The sequence below is a fragment of the Dendrobates tinctorius genome, unplaced genomic scaffold (genome assembly GCF_039654945.1).
Source record: "Dendrobates tinctorius isolate UK_male_01 unplaced genomic scaffold, ASM3965494v1 ptg000022l, whole genome shotgun sequence".
Taxonomy (NCBI): Eukaryota; Metazoa; Chordata; class Amphibia; order Anura; family Dendrobatidae; genus Dendrobates; species Dendrobates tinctorius.
The window spans coordinates 121,676,096-121,697,798 of NW_027361690.1; the positions used below are offsets into that span (position 1 = coordinate 121,676,096).

At 43.8% G+C, this 21,703-nt stretch overlaps 1 long non-coding RNA gene across 1 annotated transcript; it reads right to left on the reverse strand.

Annotated features, from left to right (window-relative positions):
- Positions 1–2,035: 2,035 nt before the first annotated feature.
- Positions 2,036–21,200, reverse strand: LOC141084399 (uncharacterized). Its single transcript, XR_012230993.1, has 2 exons — positions 20,838–21,200; positions 2,036–2,820 (listed from the first exon to the last, which is right to left on the reverse strand). It is a non-coding gene; the product is annotated as an uncharacterized lncRNA (long non-coding RNA).
- Positions 21,201–21,703: the final 503 nt, after the last annotated feature.

Consider the following 21,703-nt stretch of genomic DNA (forward strand, 5'->3'; position numbering starts at 1 on the left):
TTCACACTAGCGTTATAGGGCGCAGCACAGGGTCGCTGCTAAGCTCCGCCCCTGTCCGCACCTCCTCCAGTCAGCTCCTCCTCTGATCGCATGCCGTTGCATGCGATCAGCGTACCCTATATTTAGCGTTGGGTACGCTGGTCGTGCGCTGGCATGATTTTGCCGGCGCTTGCGCCCTTTTGGTGCTGCACCGAGCGCACAAAAATGCAACAGTGCGTGGCCAGGGGCAGAGCTTAGCAGCAACCCTGCGCTGCGGCCTGTAACGCTAGTGTGAAACTAGCCTTACATGGTGTAATCATAAATACCTTTGCAAATTCTTTAATGCAATTTTTCATAAAGAACCAGATTCCGTCAAAAGAAAGTCAATGCACACACAGGACAATTATTTTTGTGCATTCTTCCACCTACTTATTTTGCAACCTTCTCATCCATCCTCTTCCTTGATTGACAGCTTTGGCTTTACATGAGAAAATTCAGCTGAGATGCAGCGAAAAAAAAACAAGCTAGTGGGAAGGTGTCTCACATTCCTTTTAAACCAAGGACAAAGTTACAACTCCTCTAGACCACAAATGTCCACTTGAGGTTCTCAAACGGCTAATGAAATACCGTGTCCGCTGAACTCTGTAGAATACAATGTATAGATAAGAGCACAGAACAGATGATTTGGGTGATTTACTAAGCTGTATGCACCACAATTCTCTAATTGTGTGCCAAATGTGTCTTCAGGCTTTGCACTCAATTGTGTGTTTCAGACATGATCTAGACATTTTCCTCAAGCGGTTGTGGCGGATCGTTATGTGGACAGGAAATAGGATTTAGTCTATACGGTGCTTCAAAATCACACCACAATTTGTGACAAAGTAAACCTGCCAGGAAATAAATGTTGGCCAATCCACAGCCAGCATGTATCAGGCACTGGCTGTATGAGCACAGCCAGGCATGTATGACCCTGAAACAATGCGGTGTTTAAGAAAAACCCACAATTTAAAAGCAACTGGGGCCCAAGCTGTGCTGTACATTAGTCGGACAAGCAGGTCACCAGCAGTTATTCCCGCCTCCTGCCCTGGATTGCCAGGGCTCTTTCTAGACACATACATGGGTGGAGATCTGTTAATCTAAGACATTGGTTGGGGGAACCACCTATCCTACTCTTCTACTTTGCAGCAAGATCAGCTATTACATCTCACAGGAGAAGACCAGAACAGGCTGCTCCTGTGAGATGTAATAACAGAGTCTGATCTCGCTGCAAAGCATTGAGCACATCAGACAAAAGGGTAACTACATCTCACACATTGAGAAACCTGCTCTAAGCTATGATAGTGCATGTTCTTTCACCTGTGGGTTGCTGTCTGTTTACTATTGGTCAGCATCATACATGAAGAATTACCCCCCCCCCAGTGTAAACTTTCTAAGAACACACACTTGGCCTTAACTAAAGTTAACTCATCAGCTGCCAAATACTTTGATTGCTACAATCTCCACAACAATACAGCAAGTTTATGAAAAATAAGAGTTTTATTCCACTCTGCAGCCACTATTACATTGGATGTTCAGTTCAACATGAAAAATTTGCTAAAAGGTCTTTCATTTGCTGCATCTTTGCAGTGGCATGTGTCTCCATGCGTCAGTGGCTGGAGTAATATTTCTGGAGCAGAAAATGCTAGGACTTATGTTAAATTTGATGGGTGGGCAAAGCTACGCTCCAAATTGATGGGTGGGCAAAGCTATGCTCCGTCTCCTCCCCACCAATTTTGGCAGAGTTGCTTCAAACTAGCGTGAAAAACGTCCAAAGTTGCAGGTTTATGGGCTTTTTTTTTCTTTAAGTTGCAACTTTTTTAAATTTTTTGAATCGCCCCCATTGTCTTTAAAGTGACGTCTGTGTAATTATCCAAGTACCTGAGCATTTATCCAGCACTACATCATGGTGCCATCTAAAAAATTTGCATTCTCATAAGGAACATATCAAAATATTCCATTTCAATCATCAAGAACCCAGAGTAGAAAAGGAAATAAATACGACTTATTGGCTGCTAAATACTTTTGTTGTAGACATTTATTTTTTTCAGTTGCATAAGTATATAAATAGAACATACATTATAGTCACATAGGAACACTCAGTTCAAGGAAGAAACACCTCGTTTTGCTAAACACTAGGGGGCTGCACGGAGAGAGGTCGGCACTGCAAAAGAATACAAGTCTAGAATATGCTCCTAAGTGTGTCCTACAGACCGTTCCCTGTATGTCTAGCATCAATGCCAAGGTCAGCTCCGCTCTTTTTACAGAAACAGATACTTGGACTCAGGCTGGTCAACGAATTTTAGGTGGAATTCCTTATAATGTGACTTACAGCAAACTGTGGACCACCCCAACAGGTGACCCCCCTCAAGGAGTAGTCCAATTCTTCCATCCTGCTGCTAAACCACAATAGGTCCATGATGGGATCATCAGTACGTTGCACTCAGAACTCCCTTGGACTCAAGACAACCAGATAATTGGAACGTGCGGTGTCAGATTTATTCACATATCTTGTAGATTTTTAAAAGGGATCCCATAAAATCTGGGCATCTCTACTCCTTATAAAGTTAATCTTGTGAGAGCAATTGCTCCAATAAATGATCCAGGGGGCACCTAACAAGAGGTAAGAAGTACCCTACCCATTTAATTTTTTTTTTCTTCAAAACTCAGACTATGTCCGTGGGAACGGTAGGAGTTCCAGCCATCGAATCCCCAGGGATCAGGCACTGAGTTGTTATTGGCCAACTTCATTAAGTGATTTTTTTTCTTTTTAGATCACATAAGTGATTAAAAGGGTTTTCTAGGCTGAAAAGAAAAAAAACACGACAGTCAATTTTATGGTTTATTCACACATCAAAATTTGGTTAGTATTTGGCATCAGTATTTCTTTGCTAAAACCACGAGTGGATCTTGCAGAGAAAAACTATAATGGAAAGATCGACACATGGTCTGTGTTTTGGATTTTGGAGACGCTCCTGGTTTTGGAATATAAATACTGATTAAATACCGACGTGTGACTACAGCCTTAATATTGAGAGAAGCAGCCAAGACTCTTGTCGGCACCTGATAGCAGATATCCAGGTCGCACACATGCGGCCACATGTCCTGAAAATGCAGGGGAACCTTGACAGGGCACACCGAACACTACTCAATCGTGACTTTCTGCAGTCAGATGGAGCGACTGAACATTTTCGAGCCTGAAAAACTCATTTAACTTTTATAAATATCTCTTCCCAATTCAGGTGGGTGGAGATCACTTCTGACCTCCTATTGGTTGCTGCTACACATGTCATAGTACCAAGCCAATGACAGGTTCCCTTTACATCTACCATAGAGCCTACCGGCCATTGCAACTTTGGAAACCAATCATATGCCCCGGTGGCTCATTTATTCCCATTTTTTATGCCCTCTTAAATATACAAGGACTGTATTACTGCCTTTTAGGTACCAGCAACACACAAGCTGAAGCTTGCTGCACGAAGCAGGTATATAAAGCATCTACTTCAACACTTTGACCGACAGGAATACAGATCTCTGCTTGATAACAGAAGATACACGATCTCTTGGCCTGTGATACGGTTCCACAACAATTACAATAAAGAACACTATCAAATTAGAGGATTGATTGGTATGTGCTTTGTTTCAGGATTGGTTGAATCGTGAAGAAAAAAAAAAACTAAAAAACACAAAAACAAATGTTGCTTAATAAAAAAAAAAAAAAAAAAAATATTAAATGCAACAAATATCTACAAACACACATTTATAGAACAGAACCTGACAGACAGTACAACTCTCTACATCTTTTTCTATGTCTATCACCATAGCTCAGCTTTAAAAAGGGAATTTGTGAGTAGGAAAGATAGAGTAGGTGCTGAGAGCAGGGGCGGGTGTGCCATGCAAATAGTGAAAATTACATCCAACCCAAAAGGGGCCAGGCCAAGTAAGAACATCTAAGGCTGTATTCACACACAGCGCTTTTTTCGCTTTTTTCACGTATTTACAAAAAAATCAGCTTAAAGGCTTCCCATTCATTTTAATGCATTTTGTGCATATTGATGCGTTTTTTCCACGAAAAAAAACACTTCGCGGTAAAAAACGCAACATGCTCATTAATTTCACTGAAAATTCTGCATTTTTGGCTATTTTCTGTGTCTGGGGACGCGCGGCAAAAATGCGCAAAAATCGCAGCAAAACGCGCGTTTTCTGGGCAGGAGTCCTGTTTTAATGCAGAAATTTTCTGCATACGTGGGCACATAGCCTAAAACCCTGCAGACTGGTCAATAGACATGCCAGATTATAGCAATCCCCTCTTTTTCACCCCAAAGGATGCTCATTCTTTTACAGCAATGTAGGACAATAAAAGCCCTGAATTAAATAACCTTACATGTCTATGGCCAGTATACAAATGTGTTTATTTATTTTTTATTAAAGGACAAACATTGCTTTTTAGCCAAAACTGGAATTATTCTAAGATAAAAATCAAGCTAATGTTGACCCTCTACTTCCTTTAGGGTTTAGCTAACAAAAAAATATGTAACCCAAGTATAAGATTGGCCTTACAGGAAATAGGAAGTAGTGCTATAAATCAGAGTTACATGACATGCACCAACTTGAAACTCTCCATAAAGAGACAGGTTCCCACTTAGATCCCATGTCAGAGGCTTCTCACCCAGCTATGTCAGTTTCCGGCTTTCTGATGAAGGGCTTGATGACTTGGATCCAGTGTATTTAAGTTACTTGCAGAGGTAAAACTCTCTAGTCTAGATAATACACGAAAAAAAATGTTCCCTGCACCTGGAAAAAAATACCATCATAGCAGCAAAACTCTATTACCTGGTCATCATAAAATACTGTTATGTCGCCTCTACTCACAGTCATAATGGAATAACTAACCAGCGATTGATATGACGATACACACGTGACGGTAGAACTACCATCTGACATGACGGAAGCCAACGTCCTACAGACGTAGAAACAACATATTCAAGGCAACAACTAAGCTGTATATGTAGCATTCAAGACCATGCGCAATCGTGTACGGGGCACATAGTCTTTAGTAGACCACATGTCCCGCCCAATCCCCTCAAGACAAAAATTTGGGGGCACCATGAACATAAAAACTTTAAATTTCATGTAAGCATTTACAACCAAAAGCACATTACCTGCTTGCTGAATACATCATTTATTGTGATCCCATTGTTGGTGGGATGTAAATTCTCCATCGTCAACTCCGGCATCTACAGTGGAATCAAGTAAGGATCCATTTGTTGATATGTTACCTGTCCAAACACCTTGGCGATAAGCAAAGTCAGATGGACTAATGGCCACTATTGTTTCGTTTTATGCCATTATGTACTGATCACCTTCAGCTCCTTTTCTGACTATAACCCAGTACTCTGCAGGTCTCTTTTTCATGATTTTACCTCGACACATCGGAAAATTCTGCTTAGCAAGTTATTCATTGAGGACAGTTACTACTGTGGCCAGTTATAGGAAAATCGGGCAATTCGGTATGAAAGTAGAGACCAAAAAAAGACTGGGTGGGTATGAGAACATCAGCTGAAGGAGATCCTTCACTGAAGGGGATCATTAACCTGTGTTAATTATTTTACTTTTTTTTTTAATTACTCTGAGCCCCATCAAAATTACTTATCCCCCTCAGAACGCCTTCAACTCTTTAGCTGGCATTGCCTGTAAAATGCGATCACTAAGATAATGCACTAGATCTAAAGGTAGTTCTGTGTAAGATCCATCTACACATTATATGTATTGAAAGTATGAGTGGCATCGGCTCTGTCACATCTGTACACACCACAGATACAGTGGGGGAAAAAAGTAATTAGTCAGCCACCAATTGTGCAAGTTCTCCCACTTAAAAAGATGAGAGAGGCCTGTAATTGACATCATAGGTAGACCACAACTATGAGAGTCAAAATGAGGAAACAAATCCAGAAAACCACCTTGTCTGATTTGGCAAGATTTATTTTTCAAATTATGGTGGAAAATAAGTATTTGGTCACCTAAAAACATGCAAGATTTCTGGCTCTCACAGACCTGTAACTTCTTCTTTAAGAGGCTCCTCTGTCCTCCACTCATTACCTGTAGTAATGGAACCTGTTTGAACTTGTTATCAGTATAAAAGACACCTGTCCACAACCTCAAACAGTCACATTCCAAACTCCACTATGGTGAAGACCAAAGAGCTGTCGAAGGACACCAGAAACAAAATTGTAGCCCTGCACCAGGCTGGGAAGACTGGATCTACAATAGGCAAGCAGCTTAGTGTGATGAAATCAACTGTGGGAGCAATAATAAGAAAATGGAAGACATACAAGACCACTGATAATCTCCCTCAATCTGGGGCTCCATGCAATATATCACCCCATGGGGTCAAAATGATTACAAGAACGGTGAGCAAAAATCCCAGAACCACATGTGGCGACCTAGTGAATAACCTGCATAGAGCTGGGAACACCGTAACAAAGGCTACCATCAGTAACACACTATGCCGCCAGAATCGCAGATCCTGCAGTGCCAGACATGTCCGGGCCCGTCAAAAGTTTGCTAGAGAGCAGTTGGATTATCCAGAAGAGTATTGGGAGAATGTCATATGGTCTGATGAAACCAAAGTAGAACTACTTGGTATAAACAAAATTCGTTGTTTGGAGGAGACAGAATGCTGAGCAGCATCCAAAGAACACCATACCTACTGTAAGTGGCAGCATCATGCTATGGGGCTTTCTCTTCAAAGGGGTCAGGACGACTGCTCTGTTTACATGAAAGAATGAATGGGGCCATGTATCGTGAGATATTGAGTGCAAACCTCCTTCCATCAGCAAGGGCATTGAAGAAACGTGGATGGGTCTTTCAGCATGATGAGCCCAAGCACACCACCAGGGTAACAAAGGAGTGGCTTCGTAAGAAGCATATGAAGGTCCTCAAGTGGCCTAGCCAGTCTCCAGATCTCAACACCATAGAAAATATTTGGAGGAACAGGCCCAAAACATCACTGCTCTAGAGGAGATCTGCATGGAGGAATGGGCCAACATATCACCAACAATGTGTGCCAACCTTGTGAAGACTTACAGAAAACATTTGACCTCTGTCATTGCCAACAAAGGATACATAAAATATTGATGTGACCAAATACTTATTTTCCACCATAATTTGCTAAATAAATCTTGCCAAATCAGACAAGGTGATTTTCTGGATTTGTTTTCTCATTTTGACTCTCATAGTTGTGGTCTACCTATGATGTCAATTACAGGCCTCTCTCACCTTTTTAAGTGGGAGAACTTGCACAATTGGTGGCTGACAGAACACTTTTTTCCCCCCACTGTAGTACTCGCTAATATAGGACAATTGATCAGGTACGTGACAACACACCCTTCCAGTACCTCTTCTTCATATGGAGGCGAGTTGGCGGTATGGACATTGAGGCCATTGGTCTCTCTCCAGGGCCCATGCATCTCTGGCAGATATCATGCACTTATCCCAATTATTAGAATTGGACACATGCATGATATCAGACAAGTGTCCGACAACACGACACATCAGCAGAGCCTTCCACCACCCAATGCACAAGGGAGAGGCTCTAGAAATCCCGGTTGTTTTGCACTTCATTACCAGCCTGTGCCAACAAGGAGCCTTTACATGTCAGTGAACTAGAAACGTCAAATACTTCTATCCACATCTTCCACGATGGCAGACTATATGCTTCAACCTAGGAGACATCCTATATGCATAACCCTTTCCCTGCTGTAGCAATAACCACCTCCACCCTATAATCTCCTACGGAGGTGTGGACATAACTGTACAGGACAAATCCTATAGCAACTGCATATTTTACCTCCCACCATGTAAACGGAAGCCGAAGAAACTTACTCGCCATAAATACAAGGAAAACAGACAAATGCAATGAGAAAAGAATGTAAGTAATCCAGGAAAAACAAAACTAGGACAAAACCTGAAAAACAACAGTGGTGTTCCTACCATAGTGGTAGTACTCACACTGTGCAAGAAATCGGAGCAAAGTTATAACATAAGCTCCACCTCGGTTTAGGCATTTCACAAAAAAAGTCTTTGTAGGATGAATAAATATATGTCGGAAAAAAATATCTAGTGATCAAAAAATATCAGATGATCATAGGGCATTACCCGGATTACCATAGGTTGTCCCATATATAGTGTTAATCATTAATTTTCCAACACGGCTATTTTCACACTATATTGCACTACAGCCTCATTTGTAAACGCTATCAGATATGACCGGAGTAAAGGAGCAGTCAGTACGCAGTTATTCTTCCCATCACCCTGACCACCAGGGAATCATGAGGGATCCCATATAAAAGTCTACGGGGTCTTTAGGACACCACTGGTACGGACCATATGTGACACTCCTTATAAACAAGAGCCACATTGCCAAACAACCACCCCCCTAAAATGTTTGCACATATGAAGTTTTAATAGCTTGAAAGTATAGGTGTGAATACTGTACATATGGAACCATTGGAAGATGGTACAAGAGGTTTTCTCATTAATCCAGTGTATGAAATCAGCAACAAATGGGGGTAAAGTGAGATTGCTTACACTTGTAACTTGGGAGGTTGTAATATGGCCTCACGCATGTGCCACCACAGAATGTGTTTCTAGATGTAGCTGACGGACCACCCCTTGTGTGCTTCTGATCATCCAGGAGGTCAAGTTCTAATAGAAGTAGAAAGATAGCAGACCTAAAGGAAACCCGGCACCCTATGATGGCATTGTGGGGGCACCAATACTCTCTGAAAACCATCTACATGATAAAGACTTAGACATCATTGATATGGCTGAATTTGTGATCAATGTTCCCAACATATATTTCTCAAAATTTTTAAAACAGACAACTGTTCCTATTTGCTTATGATCTCATATGTTTTCTCTTTGGTGAAAAAATATGAATAAAATACTGACTATGAATACTGGCAACTGAATGAACCAGGAAACCAGCGTGTGCTTGCGAGAATCTCAGGGAATACATAATAAGTGTCCAAGTCATCTTGGAAATATCAGTGTCAATCCTACAATCTTATTGACCAATTGCTACCTCTTTGAGCACCACCCCTTTTAGTCAAAAGGCTGCCATTCCTTAGCATTATAGTATAGATTAAAGGGGCCCCTGATATAATTCAAACCGCAGCCTGTCCTAGTCACGTGTCAGTATGGTCTGCAGACTGAAGATATACAGCTCCTGAGACCAGTTTGTCAACTGACAAGAGCCGTCATAACCTCAGTCAGCAGCCGGGAGCACAGCTGAGATATGTGAAGAAATATGTTCTAACTCACGTTGTGCTCGGCGAAGAGATCTCCATGTTCATTCGTTCTCCTCTGTCAGTCTAACATCTTTATAGCAGTGCACAGACTGACTGCGCCCAACAGGAAAACAAGTTTACATCGAGAAGGATGAAGCTGGAGATAATCCCCATTGTGCTCAGTGAGGAATAGATATATTTCTTCACATATTGCAGCCGTGCTCCCAGCTGCTCACTGAGGTATGTGAGATACAGCCCTGGTCAGTGGAGACTGAGGTTTCAGGAGCAGTAGGTCTTCAGTCAGTACTGACAAGCGACTATAGATGGGCTGCAGTTTAAATTATATCATAGACGCCATTTTATCTCATTGTCAAAGAACCCCTTTAAATGACAGGGCTGTACAGCAGAAGCATTTTCTTTTCTGCATTACAGCCGCAAGTCAAACCAAAAATGCATTTATAACCCAAACGAACAATATCACAGGCATTTATGAGTCCAAAAGATGGGGTCAAGACTATACAGTCATGTGAATTAACGCGAAGGATAATTAGGTAACAAAGTACTTTTTTTTTTTTTTTTGAGGACTGGCAGAATAAAATTGAAGGCAAAACATACTAAAAATGCCCTTGTGGGTTTTTTAACTTTATATATAATAGGCATAAATCAATATTTTACAATGAAATGCACAGAATAAAATAATCTAACATTACTATTAACAAAATCCAATACATACATAACAGTCCTCCATTAAAATAAATTAAAACCAGGAAATGTAGATAAAACTTCCTGTTCTTAATTTTAGACAAGTTTTCCATAAACCGGAACTTTCTGTTCTGGTCGGTTAAAATTCCCATAACTAAATATCTGGTGGTGGTGTGTATGAAAGAAAGCAGGCATCTTTTGGATTTCCGCAAGCCATCGCTTGACTTTCCTGGGAATACCACCATGGTTACTTACCGGTAGCCGGTTTTTCTGGAACCCATGACAGCACACCTGAGAGAGGGATCCGCCCCTCCAGGACAGGAACCTACTGAAATATAAGGGGCAGCACCTCTGCCCCGCTTCAGCTGGTTAGAGAGCATTGAGAGGACTTCCCGGTTAGTTACATGTTTATCCAACACCACATCACACGAATACACCCTGTTAACGTGCACACCCATATGGTGAAAAGGGGGGGGAGGGAATATACAGGTGCTGTCATGGGTTCCGGAAAAACCGGCTACCGGTAAGTAACCATGGTGGTTTTCCCTTCACCCATGACAGCACACCTGAGAGATTTTTGGAGACTTCGAACACCTTAGGGAGGGACCACCACTTGCGGCACCCTTCTACCAAAGGTTAAGTCAGCAGAGGAGGATAGATTTAATCTATAGTGCTTAAAAAAGCTTGAGGGTGAGGCCCAGGTAGCGGCCTTACAGGATTTGCTCAATCGATACCTCTGCCTTTTCAGCCCTGGAGGTCGCCACGGCTCTGGTGGAATGAGCCTTGATGCCGTCAGGAATCGGACCACCACTAGCTGAGTAGGCTACACTAATGGCCTCCCTAATCCATCTGACAATAGTCCCTTTCGATACTCCATAGCCCTTCCTGGCACCCTGAAAGGCTATAAATAGGGACTGGAACCTCCTCCACTGGCTAGTCACTGAAATGTACTCTAAGAGGGCTCTTTTAACATCTAGTTTATGGAATTTCTCCTCTCCTGGGTTTTTTTGGATTCTCACAGAAGGAGGGGAGGACAATTTCCTGGCTATGATGGAAATCTGATATCACTTTCAGTAAATAAGCAGGGTCTGTTTTTAGGATAACCCTGTCCTGGTACACCTGGGTATAAGGTGGATTAACAGAGGGCCTGCAAGTCACTTACTCTACGGGCCGATGTAAGGGCCACTAACAATGGTCTATAGGGTGAGATATTTTACTGGTAGTTGTTGCACCGGTTCAAATGGCTCTTTCGTGAGAGCTTCTAACACAAGGTTTAAATCCCAGGGAGCTATTTTTGGTAATGGGATTGGCTTAGACCTCTGGCAGGATTTAATGAATCTAGCCACCCATCTGTTTGCTGCTATGTTTCAGTTATATAAAGCGCCTAGTGCTGAAACCTGTACTTTAAGTGTATTTACTGCTAGGCCTAGCTGTAGCCCTGCCTGTAAGAATTCTAAGATGGCCTTGATCAGGGGTTCTTGGTCCAACAGCTTCCCTAGGAACTGCAGAAACTTATTCCATGTTCTACCATATATGTTAGTTGTAACTGGCTTTCTACTTTTCATCAGCGTAGCCACCAACCCAGGGGAGAACCCTCTTTTTTTTTTTTTTTAAAGTGACCTCTCAAATTCCACGCCGTCAGATGGAACCCCTTGACTTGCGTGTGGAATACCGGACCCTGAGCTAGCAGGTCTGGAATCTCTGGTAGTACCCATGGATCTGAGAGGGACATCATCTGCAGTAGTGAGAACCAGGGCCTTTTTGGCCAGCACAGGGCTATTAGGATCACCCTGACCTGATATTCTCTTATTTTCTTCACCACTGCTGGAATTAGAGCTACTGGAGGAAAGGCATAACCTAGTTTGAAATTCCATGGAATTTGCAATGCGTCCAACGCCCATGGCTCTTCTTTTGGGTTTAGTGAACAGAATCTCTTTACCTGCCTGTTGCTTTTGTTGGCAAAGAGGTCTATTATCGGCTCTCCCCAGAGTTGTACTATTTTCAGGAACACTGAGCGATTTAGGGCCCATTCTCCTTGCCTTAATGTGTTGCGGCTTAGGAAATCGGCTTGTATGTTCTCTACCCCTCTGATGTGTAGGGCCGTTAGAGTAGGTGTCGTTCTGCTCCGAGAAAAATTTTGTTGGTTTCGTTCATTAAGGAGTGTGACCTTGTCCCCCCCTGGTGGTTGATATATGCCACTGTCACTTTGTTGTCCGACATGATCCGGACATTGCGGCCTTCTAGGCTGGGAATAAATTTTTTTAAGGCTTTGTTTACTGCCCGTAGTTCATTTAGGTTGGATGATGCGTTTTGTTCTTGGTGTCCCCAGGGTCCCTGGGCTGCCTGTCCCCTCAGGTGCGCTCCCCACCCCGAGGAACTTGCGTCCGTCAGGATCACATCGGCCACTGGTCTGTGCCACAACGTTCCTGCTACTAGGTTTGCCCTGTCTAACCACCGAGAGTTTTTTTTTTTTTACTTTTAAGGAAAGCTCCAGTCTTCCTTCCAAACGCCCTCTTAGCGATCTCTGTGCTGATAGGATTTCTGCCTGCAGTTGACAGGTATGAAATTGTGCCCATCTGACCGCTGGAATACAGGCCGTCAGAGTGCCTAGTAAGGGTATCGCCCCTCTCAGGGTCATGTGAGGCTGGTCTATGGCTGTCAAGGTCATATTCCTCACCTTTTCCACTTTGGCCTCTGGTAAAAGACAAATTTGTTGTTCCGAGTCCAGGATAAATCCTAAAAATATTTGCCTTTTTAGGGGTTGTAGTCTTGACTATTTGACATTCACCATCCAGCCAAGTCTCTGTAGGGTATCTGTTACCCTTTCCACTTCTGTTCTGCGCAGTGATGTTCTCAGTTGCCCACTATTAGAAAATCATCTAAGTAGGGTATTATAATCGTGTTGTGGATTCGGAGGAAGGCTGTCATCTCTGCTACAACCTTCGTAAACACCCTCGGGGCTATGGATATGCCGAATGGAAGGGCTCTGAATTGAAAATGCCTGAGGTTGCCCTGGATGTAGAGAGCTACCCTTAAGTATTTTTGGTACTCTGGATGGATCGGGATGTGGTAGTAGGCATCCTTTAGGTAGACTACAGCCATAAAACAATTGTGGTGTAAAAGTTATGGCCGAAGTCACTGACTCCATTTTGAAGGTCTGGTTTTCTATCCATTGATTGAGGCCTCTGAGGTTTGTAATCGTCCTGAATGAATGGTCTGGCTTTTTTATTAGGAAGAGGTGTGAGTAGAAACCCCTTCTCTCCTGGTCGCTTGGAACTTCGGTCAGAACGTGTTTGTCCAGCAGACTTAGGATTTCTGCCTCTAGGGCCAACTGCTCTTCTATCCCATTCCTGACGGGGGTCACCACAAATGATGCTCTCAGCCGTTGAAAAAAGGGAAATTTGAGGACTGTTTTTATGATGTTTAGAATCCAGGTATTGGAAAATACACTTTCCCAGGCTTGATAAAAGAGCATCAGTCTCCCCCCCCCCCCCCCCCCCACTGGGATATCGGAGTCATAGTGGGGATTTCTTTGCGGATGAAGCGGCTCCGCCAAACATGAAACCAGACTTTCTTTTCTTTTGTCCTCCCATCTTTTCCAATCCCCCGGACGGCCTCTGTTGAATTTTCCCCTCCGAAAGGGCGGTCTTCTTTGATCTCCAGGAAATCTAGGGAAGCCCTTCTATCACCCGCTTTTTCCAGGATGTCGTCCAAATTTTTCCCAAACAGAAATTGTCCATCACAGGAAAGAGAGCACAATTTAGCTTTTGACTGTAGATCTCCAGGACAGCCTTTAAGCCATAATGCATGCCCTGCGGCGTTTGATAATCCCGCTGCCCTCGCCGTCAGTCTCATGGAATCGGCAGAGGTGTCAGCCAAAAAAGCGGCTGCTCCATGTAGAAGATACATGTCTCCCAAAATTTTTTCCCTTGAAACTTTATATGCAAGTTTTTCTTCCAGCTGCTGTAGCCAGATCATTAAGGATCGAGCTGTGCAGGTGCCAGCTATTGCCGGTTTCAGTCCTCCTGCCGTTGCTTCCCATGTATGTCTTAGGTAGGAGTCTGCTTTCTTATCTAGCGGATCTCTTAGTACTCCTGAGTCTTTTAGGGGCAGGGCCGATCTTTCGGATGATCTGGATACTGCTGCATCAATTTTTGGGACCTTGTCCCATATTTCCGTGGCTTTAGGCTCAAAGGGATATCTCCTTTTTGAGGAAGAAGGAAGGCTGCCTGATCTTTCAGGCTTCTTCCACTCTCTTTCAATGAGCGCCTGTATTTTCTCATTAACTGGAAAGGTGCGCTTTTTCCTTTCCTGTAGCCCCCGCGAACATGACATCTTCTAGGGACTTAGTCGCTTTATCTTCCTGTAGACTCATGGTTGTCCTAACGGCCTTAAGGAGCGCATCTGTATCTTCTACCGGAAAACACGGCCTGCCCCCAGTATCACTATCCGAGGAGGAGATGTGCTCGGCCTGATATTCAGTCGAGGAGGAGTCTGATGAGGAACTTGGGGAGTCTCCTACTTTTTTTCCTTTTTCTTTAACATTTTAAGTGAGCCTTCTACCTCGGACCTTATGACTGATCTGAGGTTAGTTGCCAAGCTCGGCACCTCCTCCGCCATAGTTCGCTGGATACAGCTGGCGCAAAGGTCCTTTTGCCAATCTCTAGCTAGGGGGCTCTGGCATATAGCACACTATTAATTTTCTTGCTCCCTGCTTTTTTGCCTTTTCCCTAAGGAAAAAATAACACACAAGAAGGACTCTATTAATATTGGTCTAACTTTCACGAAGATCACTCACCAACCACAAAGTCGGGTACCGGACTCGGAGGCTGTGTTGGAGCATGTGGTCTGCGTTCTCTCAATCTGTGGCTCGGGCGGCTACTGCTTTTGCCGCTTGAATGGCTGCCATGCTTACGTGCAGAGGTCTGCGATGGGGGTGGAGACGGTGAACGCTCCTGCTGTGACCCCATTGTATCACCTGGCTGTCCTGCTCCACGTCCTCCTTTAAGTAGATGCATCCAGTGAGCGATCTCCTCCCCTCCCCCCTGCGACCGCCGGCCGCCATTCTTCTTACTGCAGCCGGTGCCGCACCAGGCGCCATCTTGCCGTCGCGTCTGACGTCAGCCGGCGCACTCCCAGGGTGCACTGCCTCTCGGCTTTCCCTGTCGTCCCAGGGAGGATCGGGCGCGTGCGGGGGGAGGGAGGCACAGAGGAGCGCCCCGCTGCCGAGGCCTGCCTTACCGCACCCGCACGAACCCAGGGACTGCAGGAGGATCCCCGGGGACTGCGCTTCCAGGCCACCGACGGCCGGCGCAGCAGGTAAGCAGACCTGCTCCTCGCGCCGGGACAGCCCTGGGTCCATCTTCTTCCATGACAGGCACCGCCGCTGTCAGACTGGGATCCCGTTCCAGGACAGGAACCCAACTGAAGCGGGGGAGAGGTGCCGCCCCTTATATTTCAGTAGGTTCCTGTCCTGGCGGGGCAGATCCCTCTCTCAGGTGTGTATCATGGGTGAAGGGAAAATTGCACGTTTAAACACAAGAGAAGTTTGGACGATTGCGACAGACAAGCAAAGGAGACATCTAGCAGTACTTTACATACATTGCCAAGAAGGCCATAGACATGAAGATCGCCCCTCAATTATTTTTTCCGCCAATTTTGACCTATCACGGTGCATAAAAAGCTGTTGTATTCCAAATCTGTATCTCCCACAGGGGAAAGCTGCAGGCGACATTACATGGCCCCATTTCATACACGATCGCGATGTGTCAGAGGGAACCAAGAGCTGAATCCGACAACTGTAAGAGGGCACAATGATGGGTTTATCCTCTTTATACAGAATCGGTCATTACTCCTGACATGTCTATAATAAATACTTGTAAGTCCCATAATATAACATTTCCGGTGGAGAATTTCTCTTTTCCTTTTTGCTGTTGTCATTCTTACTAGAAATATACAAATAGTCAACTGGGATTTCCAACAAATTGACACTGTCCAATCAGTGCTGAAAGCAGCAGTTTAAGGACACACCCCCTTTCACAAAGAAATGGTAATGCCCAGTTGCCAATTTTTTTTACACATGTTCAGGAAGAACGCCACAAAGAAGATAAACGAAGCGATGAGCCAACATTTTTATTTCATAGGAAATACAAGTATTTATCAGAACAGACATGACGGGAGCGGTGGCAGGTCCGCCTTGTATCACTGGTTATTAACCAGGTTTTCAGGATGTATGAAACCTTCAGAAGTGTTGAGGACCACGAGAAGATATATATATTTAATTCACTTAAGTCCCTGCTAATTCAGGGGCTTTGGAGTCCAGTGAGTGGTCCTACTGAGTGATTAACACTCTTCATTGTGTACACAGAGATAAGCAGGACCGCCCACTGGACTCCCAAGCCCAAAATACAAGTTTCACAAAATGTCAAGGTAGTTTTAAGACAAATCGCACTTACTCCTAACCAGGAGCTTGTACTGTATCAATTGCAAATTAAAGCTAACCTGTTGTCTGCAGGTGACTTATCTGACACAGTAATGCATCTCTCTCTGGAAATATATATGATAAATCAAAATTAAAGAGTTGTAGGAGACTAAAAAAAAAAAAAAAAAAAAATGGTTGCTTTTTCCCCAGAATCAGTGCCACTCTTGTCCGTGAGCTATGTCTGCCATTGCAGCTCAGCTCCATTCACTTAAAGGGAATTTGTCACCCCCTTGGATGTTTGTAACCTATTAATATGGGCATACAGGAAGGACTATTTTAACTGTTCTATAACCTGTATGCCCATATTAATAGGTAATACAATAATAAATTTTATTTCTATAGCGCCGACATATTCCGCAGCACTTTACATTTCAGAGGTTACATACATCAAAGGGGGTGACAGATTCCTTTAAAAGTTATTTATAACATGTATTTCGTAAAGATGCATTATAATTTTCTTTATTATCTGAGATTTTAATTCTTTTTTTTTGCGCATAATTATGGGGCCATGTTTTACGGCAACAACATGGATTTTAGAAGATAATAATCAGGAAATATTCACAGGCTTTTCCTTAAGGACTAAATTTGTGAAATAGCGTAAACCTCAAAAGCTGGTCACAGCTGGGAACAATTGATGGTTTAAAAAAAAAAAAAAAAAATGCCTTTTTCTTTTTACAATAAATTACAATTATATGTACATGTGTAAAGCTACTTTCTAAATCTTTGGTCCAGTGGATCGACAAATGGGATTAGGATGGAAAGCCGAGCTCTTTAGGGTGATATGCCTCATGCATTGAGGGTGTACATACAGTGGCATTTGGGCACCCCTGGTCAAAATTACTGTTATTGGGAACAGTTAAGCAAGTTGAAGATGAAATGATCTCTAAAAGATGACACATTTTCTTTGTATTTTAGGTAAAAAAAAAATATATTTTTTACATTTTAAATAACTTTTTAAAAAGGAGAATGGGCTGATTCAATAGTTTGTGCACCCTTGGAGATAACTTTGACCAAGGTTTCAGAATTTAATTAGCCTGTTAGGGGTTATGGCTTATTCACCATCACAGTTAGGAAAGGCCAGGCTTTATAAAAACCCAGCCTCATCTAACCTTGTGTCAAAAAACAGCATCCATGGGTTCTTATAAGCAGCAGCCTAGCTCTCTGGAAATGAAAATGGTGGCGGGCCACAAAGCAGGAGAAGGGTATAAGAAGATAGGAAAGCGTTTAAGTTAAACCTTCCTCAGTTGGAAGAAATGGTAGTTAACAGGAATCGTGGAGATCAAGATAAGGTCTGGAAGACCAAGCAAAATTTCAGTGAGAGCTGCTGGAGAGAGGCAAATCAGAACACCCGCTTGTCTGCAATGTGTGTGGATTATATTAACACACAGATACATGGATATAATTATATATATATTATTTACATTACACACACGCTTATTTGTACACTTAAGGTGAATTACACGGTAAGTAATTTTCTGATGACATTATCTTCACAGGTTGCCAAACAGCAGTACAAGCTCCCATCCATGAGCAAAAGTGGCGCTGTTCCTAAAAAGAAAGCAGCCGCCATACTTTTTTCACTCTTCTACAACCCCATTAAAAAAAGGCTCAATCACAGTTTGTTAGGCTAGTTTCACACTAGCGTTTATGAGCGCAGCGACGGCCTGCGCACGGCCGCCGCTAAGCCCCGTCCCCTGCCGCTCCCCCGCCGGTAGCTCCGCCCACCGGCGCATGACGCTGCATGCGCCCTGCGTCCCCTATCTTTATCACAGGGGGCGCAGGCCGTGCGCAGTATGCGTTTGGCGGCGCATGCGCCTTTTTGACGGTGCGCCGACGCAACCAAACTGCAGCAGGTTGCGTTTGGCGCAGGTTGGCGCACCGTCAAAAGGACGCATGCGCCGCCAAATGCATACTGCGCACGGCCTGCGCCCCCTGTGATAAAGATAGGGGACGCAGGGCGCATGCAGCGTCATGCGCCGGTGGGCGGAGCTACCGGCGGGGGCGCGGCAGGGGCGGCGCTTAGCGGCGGCCGTGCGCAGGCCGTCGCTGCGCTCATAAACGCTAGTGTGAAACTAGCCTTACCCACAATTAAAAGCTGTGGAACATCTAGATAACTTCACAATCAAAATCAGTATAAGGAACTAAAACAAAACAAAAACCTTATAAAAATGCAGGAAGGAAGAAGTAATGTAAACATGGGGAAGTCCTAGGGAAACAGGTGAGAGCAGCCTTTGGGCACAGTGAACAATCACCATATCATCTATAAGGACAAATGTAAACCCAGAGACGGCAGGACTGGGGTGGGGGACAGGGGGGATACATTTCAAGATAAAGGAGAAACATACTTATTCCATCTACCAGTCCTTCATAACAAAACACAAAATAATAAGACGCAACAAATCAGACGTAACAGCTATAAAAACCCCTATAGACAGAGTCTCAAACAGTGCGAGCGGCGACAGTCAGGACAGCATATGTGCAGAGAATAAAGACCAAAAATACAGTGTGGCCAACCGTTTCCTGTCTCTGGAGGCATTAAAGTGGTGCAAAGAAAAACTTTAGTTCCTTAAAGAGGTGTTTAACTGTACGATGACTTTATCTTATTGATTTCTTCATGTGCCCTGCTGCTTTAACTAAATGCTGCTCCACCTTTCCAGACTCCCAGCTGTGCAATCCCCTCCATTATTACACAGCAACCTTTCAGCAGACATGCACGCAACACTTATGGATTAAAGATTACTGCCAGATCGTAGGTGTTTGAACAAAATGATAGAAAACTGCATAAAAACCAATTCCCTATGACGCTTGATACAGTTTTATCATAATTTCAAGCTTAAAAAAAAAATCTAATAATTAACAGACATTACGAACAGTAAGTCCAATTTCCCATTGGTGTGATATTGGTGAAAATTTTTATCCACATTATAGCAGCAATTCCCAGTCAAACTGCAGGTGTAATGGACAAAACAGACAGGATCATAGATTACCATGATGGCCTTAGTCATTACACCTAACCTGGAACTTGCAGCAGTCACAGATGCGCAGAACACGCGCAGTCTTGCACTTGTACCATTGTGCTCTACCTCTGGCACATCCACAGTGCAGCAGGGTGGTCTTCATTTATCTTTAGGGGTGCAGCTCAGCCAAGGTGGGGGAATACCTCCTGTACTATGCATGCACCCTGATGATGTTCCCTGTGTTCAAGGATGTCAATCAAAGCAGATAGAGTGGTAATAAGGAAGGTTACAAAGATCTGATATTCATGTTCCAGACCAGCCATGACAAACAAGGCTGCTGACTTTAGGTTAGGAGGCTAGTGAGCGAACGTACTCTGATAAGCTGTTATCAAAGAATGCTCGTGTGCTAATCAAGTGTTTTTGGTGTGCTTGAAAAATATGTTCGATACCCAACAGCTGCATGTCTCGCGACTGTTCGACAACCACCACACATGCATGGATTGCCCTACAGCCAGGAGACATGCAGTTGCAGTGTAACATTTTTCAAGCACTCCAAAGAGACACTATTAGGACACAAGTGTGCCCAGATAGTGCCTTATTGGAGCACATTCGCTCATCACTACAGGTGACGCATGGACAGTCTGGATATCAGGTCCCAGGGCAGACCATCAATGCTGAACATGTGACACCGGCTTAAGCTATGAACATTGCACCATGCCAGCATCTCCACTTTCCTGACTAGAAAGATGCAATTAGGATGTGGTGCATTAAACTACTGGGACTTGTAGGCACAGATATCAGGCAGTGGAGAGGTTAATATTTTGGAAGCAGTGTGGAGGGGTGCACACAAACTTTGGCAAGTTCTTTTTAAATTAAAATATGACGAGTAAGAAAAGCACTGACTCCTATTGCATCTATTAAAAGCTGCAAGTACCGAGCAGCAAAATAAATTAATCAGATGCCGAAAACCCCTTTTGTTTATTCTATTCTGTTCTCTCGATACTTCAGGAACCATTTCCGGTTTTTTGTGCTCCACTTTCAAAAGCTTCTTCAATATCTCACTATGCGAGACGCCACATTCCCCAAGCAACCCTTCTTGTAGGGGTAAGGAATAAGTGTCGTCTTTAGAAATCACATGTAAACAGGATGTGAACAAATGGCAAAAAAAACAAAAAAACAAAAAAACAAAATACAAAATAAGATACAGCCAAAATATCACACAAAAAGTTTACAAAAGGAGGGAGGGGCTTCTGGAACTTTCTCCGGCAGCAAAGGGGTTAATGAGTCCTCTCTGGGAACGGCTGGAACAGCATTGTTGGACAGTGAACCCACATGCGCAAGGTAGAGGTGGTCTTTTTCTGCCCAGACCGGACATACAGAGATCTTACACACCCTCGCCGTTTCCCAGCATCCCCCTTTCCGTTAGGTGCGATTTCAGTGTGTTGAAGATGTGAATTTGTTGGTCAGGACGCAACGTTAAGAACTGCTGGATCAGTTTACTCGGATTGGGTCCCCTGAAAAAGAAAATGGGAAGTTAGGTAATTGAACAACAGCAAAATGTAATAAACGGCCCGGAGCGACGCCATGTGTGACTCATGGCAGGCCAAAGGGTTGGAAGAGGTGCCGGGGTCTCTGGCTGGGAGGTCGATAACTGGCCTCCTTTCTGGCCGTCACAGACTACTGACGTGGCCTGGACCCTGTGCATCGATTTGCTCATCTCCAGTAATAAATAGCAATGAGCGCAAGTGCTCGTTACTAGAGTTTGCCTAGGGTGCTTGTATATGCACAGAGTATTGCGGGTGCTCCACTCACATGTTCGAGTCTCCATGTTTTGCGGCTGTTCAGACACAAAACATGCGGCCATTACCTGTGCTGGTCAGGTAATTTCCACATGTTTGTGGCTTTTCAACACCAGCGATACATGGAGATGCGAACATGTCACTCGAGCACCCGAGATACTCTATGCATATACAAGCACCCTAGGCAAACTCTAGTAACGAGCAATTGCGCTCATCACTAGTAATAAAGCCTCCAGGGTTAGTAGTTGGCAACGCCGATGAGCAGAAGTAAATTTTAGGATTCGTGCCCCATTTCTTTCAGTGTTGGCGGATTCATTTTTGATGTTTTTTTCCCCCTTCCGTAAGAGACCATATTGGATTGGACGGCCACCCGGCTGCAGTCTGCCAGGTAAAGCTCTGTGCACACTGAGCCACACTTACAAAAACATGGTCTTATCACAAAACCGCTCTGGTAAAATG